Consider the following 6,196-nt stretch of genomic DNA (forward strand, 5'->3'; position numbering starts at 1 on the left):
AACCCAAGGCAAAAAACAAAAAGGGCCACTGAATGTAAAGGGGCTGCAGGAGGGGTCAAAACTAAAAATCATGGTTTAAAAACTAGGATTAAAACACTCTACCTAAACGCACGCAGAATTCAAAATAAAGTAAATGAGTTGACGGCACAATTCATTACAAATGGGTATGATTTGGTGGCCATTACAGAAACGTGGTTGCAGGGTGGCCAAGACTGGGAATTAAACATACAGGGGTATCTGACGATTCGGAAAGATAGACAAGAAGGGAAAGGAGGTGGGGTAGCTCTGACAATAAAGGATGATATCAGGGCAGTTGTGAGAGATGATATTGGCTCGAATGAATAAAATGTTGAATCATTGTGGGTGGAGATTAGAGATAGTAAGAGGAAAAAGTCACTGGTGGGCGTAGTTTATAGGCCCCCAAATAATAACTTCACGGTGGGGCGGGCAATAATCAAGAGAATAATGGAGGCATGTGAAAAAGGAATGGCAGTAGTCATGGGGGATTGTAACCTACATATCGATTGGTCAAATCAAATCGCACAGGGTAGCCTGGAGGAGGAATTCATAGAATGCATACGGGATTGTTTCTTAGAACAGTATGTTACAGAACCTACAAGGGAGCAAGCTATCTGAGATCTGGTCCTGTATAATGAGACAGGAAAAATAAACGATCTCCTAGTAAAAGATCCTCTCGGAATGAGTGATCACAGTATGGTTGAATTTGTAATACAGATTGAGGGTGAGGAAGTTGTGTCAGAAACGAGCGTACTATGCTTAAACAAAGGGGACTACAGTGGGATGAGGGCAGAGTTGGCTAAAGTAGACTGGAAACACAGACCAAACAGTGGCACAATTGAGGAACAGTGGAGGACTTTTAAGGAGCTCTTTCATAGTGCACAACAAAAATATATTCCAGTGAAAAAGAAGGGCGGTAAGAGAAGGGATAACCAGCCGTGGATAACCAAGGAAATAAAGGAGAGTATCAAATTAAAGACCAATGCGTATAAGGTGGCCAAGGTTAGTGGGAAACTAGAAGATTGGGAAAATTTTAAACAACAGCAAAGAATGACGAAGAAAGCAATAAAGAAAGGAAAGATAGATTACGAAGGTAAACTTGTGCAAAACATAAAAACAGATAGTAAAACCTTTTACAGATATATAAAACGGAAAAGAGTGACTAAAGTAAATGTTGGTCCCTTAGAAGATGAGAAGGGGGATTTAATAATGGGAAATGTAGAAATGGCTGAGACCTTAAACAATTATTTTGCTTCGGTCTTCACAATGGAAGACACAAAAACCATGCCAAAAATTGCTGGTCATGGGAATGTGGGAAGTGAGGACCTTGAGACAATCACTATTACTAGGGGGGTAGTGCTGGACAGGCTAATGGGACTCAAGGTAGACAAGTTCCCTGGTCCTGATGAAATGCATCCCAGGGTATTAAAAGAGATGGCGGAAGTTATAGCAGATGCATTCGTTATAATCTACCAAAATTCTCGCGACTCTGGGGAGGTACCAGCGGATTGGAAAGCTGCTAATGTAACGCCTCTGTTTAAAAAAGGGGGCAGACAAAAGGCAACTATAGGCCGGTCAGTTTAACATCTGTAGTGGGGAAAATGCTTGAAACTATCATTAAGGAAGAAATAGCGGGACATCTAGATAGAAATAGTGCAATCAAGCAGATGCAGTATGGATTCATGAAGAGGAAATCATGTTGAACTAATTTACTGGAATTCTTTGAGGATATAACGAGCATGGTGGATAAAGGTGTACCGATGAATGTGGTGTATTTAGATTTCAAAAAGGCATTCGATAAGGTGCCACACAAAAGGTTACTGCAGAAGATCGAGGTACGCGGAGTTGGAGGAAATGTATTAGCATGGATAGAGAATTGGCTGGCGAACAGAAAGCAGAGAGTCGGGATAAATGGGTCCTTTTCGGGTTGGAAATCGGTGGTTAGTGGTGTGCCACAGGGATCGGTGCTGGGATCACAACTGTTTACAATATACATAGATGACCTGGAAGAGAGGACAGAGTGTAGTGTAACAAAATTTGCAGATGACACAAAGATTAGTGGGAAAGCGGGTTGTGTAGAGTACACAGAGAAGCTGCAAAGAGATTTGGATAGGTTAAGCGAATGGGCTAAGGTTTGGCAGATGATATACAATGTCGGAAAGTGTGAGGTCATCCACCTTGGGGGAAAAAAAAACAGTAAAAGGGAATATTATTTGAATGGGGAGAAATTACAACATGCTGCGATGCAGAGGGACCTGGGGGTCCTTGTGCATGAATCCCAAAAAGTTAGTTTGCAGGTGCAGCAGATAATCAGGAAGGCGAATGGAATGTTGGTCTTCATTGCGAGAGGGATGGAGTACAAAAGCAGGGAGGTCCTGCTGCAACTGTATAGGGTATTGGTGAGGCCACACCTGGAGTACTGCGTGCAGTTTTGGTCACCTTACTTAAGGAAGGATATACTGGCTTTGGAGGGGGTACAGAGACGATTCACTAGGCTGATTCCGGAGATGAGGGGGTTACCTTATGATGATAGATTGAGTAGACTGGGTCTTTACTCGTTGGAGTTCAGAAGGATGAGGGGTGATCTTATAGAAATATTTAAAATAATGAAAGGGATAGACAAAGATAGAGGCAGAGAGGTTGTTTCCACTGGTCGGGGAGACTAGAACTAGGGGGCACAGCCTCAAAATACGGGGGAGCCAATTTAAAACCGAGTTGAGAAGGAATTGCTTCTCCCAGAGGGTTGTGAATCTGTGGAATTCTCTGCCCAAGGAAGCAGTTGAGGCTAGCTCATTGAATGTATTCAAATCACAGTTGGATAGATTTTTAACCAGTAAGGGAATTAAGGGTTATGGGGAGCGGGCGTGTAAGTGGAGCTGAGTCCACGGCCAGATCAGCCATGATCTTGTTGAATGGCGGAGCAGGCTCGAGGGGCTAGATGGCCTACTCCTGTTCCTAATTCTTATGTTCTTATGTTCTTATGATTGAGGGAATATTGGCCAGGCCATTGGGGAGAACTCCCCTTCTCTTCTTCGAATAGCGCTATGGGATCTTTTACATCCACCCGAGAGAGCATATGGGGCCTCGGTTTACGTCTCATCCAAAAGACAGCACCACCGACAGTGCAGCACTCTCTCAGTACTGCACTGGAGTGTCAGCCTGGATTATTGTGCTCAAATCCCTGGAGTGGGACTTGTACCCACTTGCACCTTTCACAACCTCGGACTAGCCAATGAAGCTAGTCACTGTTGTAATGTAGGAAGTACGGCAGCCGAGTTTGCGCACAGCACATTCGCACAAACAGTAATGTGATCATTTGTTTTAGTAACATTGGTTGATAAGAAACTGTATTTGAAGGGGTGCAAGCTTGGCTCAGTGCATTTATCCAATGATTAATCATGTAAGAGCACAAGATAGATATGAATGGAAAAGGTAAGGTTTTTTTTTAAAGCTGCTCCTGATGCAGCAAGCATCACTGGACGTCAGTGTGTGGACATTGGGTGAGGGTAGGACCAGGCTTGGACGTGATGGCACTGATGGTCAAGTAGCCAGTCATTAATTATCATCAAATCTCACACTGGTTTTGGCCAGGTTATGAGGGGGTGCCCAGAATCCACTCAACCACATCCAAGCAAGGAATCAATGCCTGAGAAGATATGGAAAATGGGAATGGTCTTTGTGTAAAGTGCCCCCCCCCCCCCACCCCCGCAAGTATTGTAAATCATTTTAATACAAATCTATGGGCTAGATTTTGCATTATTTTTGCATGTATACCATTCACTTAACGTCCATTTTAACGCTGAAATGAGGTATAATGCCAATATAGCGCCCATTTAGGCACAAAATGGAAAGTAACACCCATTTCTCAGTCACTTATCACCTTAGTAACTTTCGGCATGTACGTAACGGCGATAAATAATAATACCGCCCGCCCACTATTTTGGGGCGGAAAGATCAGAATGGGTGACACCAACGTCCATAATATTGCCGATCGTTACTTTCGGCACGTAATTAACGCTGAGATTTAATAATACCGCCCAAATCGTAAAAATCATATTTGCCAAAACTAACGCGCAGAAAATCACCCATCCTTACTTTCGGCACCTCGCACACATCTCGCCGACAATATCGCTCGTCGAAAAAACCAGTGTGAAAAAGTTGAACTGACCGGAACTACTCACAGCGGTATGGACGCCATTTTCTCCGGTCGCATCATTTAAAAGGCCGCTCTGCTTCAACCTCGGGAGAGTTTGGATGTACTCTGGAGGTCTTTGGAGGTGATGTGAACATCTGAACAAACATCTCATCATACTGTGGATGATTGGAATTTACTAGGTGTCTTCGTGGGGACATTCATTCTTTGTGAACAATCGGTGTAAAACAGATAGCTATTGGAATGGGGCCTGTCATTTCTCAGCCTCTCTTGATGACCACTCACATGCTGTAGACTCGAGATGGCAGAAGGTACATTCGACAGCATCATGTGCCCAATATAAGACGTACTAGACTGATGAGGAGGACCAGACGTTACACCCCCTGCAAGTGCAGGGAGAAGCGGTCTTACCTCAACTTGTTCGACACCACCTGCCTTCGGAGATTGCGCTTCCACAAAGAGGTTATCAGTGAAATATGCCAGCTCATCAGAGAAGATCTGCAGCCTGCCAGCACTATTAGGACCGCACTGTTCTGGTGAGGTCAAGGTGACCGTAGCACTTTCGTTCTACGAGTCGGGCTTTTTCAACCTCAGCTGGCGACATTTGTGGTATGTCTCAGCATGCCACACATTGCTGCATTAGACAGGTCACTGAAGCCCTGTAAGCACGCAGGATAGACTTTTTCAGCTTCCCTATGACTAGAGAGGCTGCTGCTGTGGCGGGTGGGGTGATGGTGGCAGAGTCACATTCTCTGGTGAAGATGTTTCCGAGTCAGAAGCAACTGCTTCCTCCTGACTCGCATCTGTCGACATGGGTGGTACGGCACCTTGGAGTGCAGAGCCGTATCCCGAGACCACCGCCTGCCATCGACGGAATCGGCCATTCTCCACATTGCAGCAACCATCTGTGCCATGTCCTCCGAGATACATGCAATCAGTGTGGCAATGTTACCACCCATTGCCTGGAGGAGCTCTCAACCAATGTTCTTGACAGTGCAACCATGTCCAGGTTGCCATCTGTCTGTCGTTGCACAATCTTACCTCGGCGAACCAACTTCCGCAGGATCGACGTAGGCATTAGACCACTCTGGGTGCCCTGCTGCAAGAGGCTTGGCCCCGCTACTTCCTCAGTTGACGAAGAGGTGGCCGCAGGAACATTAGAGCGGCACCTTTGAGGCTCATCATCCTCCTCACTGGTTTCCCCCATGGTCAACACAACCTGTAGAAGAAGTGGTGAAGTTCTAGGGATCTCCACATTTCTGACTTGCTCCTGGGGAGCCTGGGGATCTAGAAAACATAATTGAGGTTAGTAGAAGAGAAGGGGAGGCCAGGGTGACATGAGAATGCTTACGCTACGCAGGCATACGTATGAGGAGCAACATTACTGCAATAAATATCACTGACAGACGTCAAATATAATTAACATCATGATTGTAATGCCATGCAGCCTCTGTACTATGAAATTTCATGATCCCATCATTAATTACATAACATTACGTCATTCATATATTATACTGAAATTGCATTAAATTAGTTTAAATCACCAATGGTTTATACATTACCTACCGTGGCGCAACAACGGGACCAGCACCACCACAGATGGTCAAACGATTATGCACACCGACAAGTGCTGAGGCCCGCTCCTCCAGATCTGTTAACTGGCATAGTTCAGCAGGCCCTCCTCCTGCGCGCCTGCACTCAGCTCTATTCTTAGATATCTTTCTCTGCAAAGGTGACAAGAGCATGGCATAAATTAATTGCCCAGGTATTATTACAGATATTACTAGATACTATTACACAACACACATATATTATAATCCACAGTTAGTCATCACCCATGCTATTCATAATGTTATATGCTAATACGCTTTGTATGCAATTGATGCATGGTTATATCTACGGTCGGAGAATAAATTAATAAGATTGTGGTTAGGAACTAATTCATGATACCAAGATTACCAGATTAATTACAATCCAGCAGATTTACATTTTAATTAATGAGTCATTACATCACTACAATTATAA

The sequence above is a fragment of the Pristiophorus japonicus genome, chromosome 3 (assembly GCF_044704955.1).
Source record: "Pristiophorus japonicus isolate sPriJap1 chromosome 3, sPriJap1.hap1, whole genome shotgun sequence".
Lineage (NCBI taxonomy): Eukaryota > Metazoa > Chordata > Chondrichthyes > Pristiophoridae > Pristiophorus > Pristiophorus japonicus.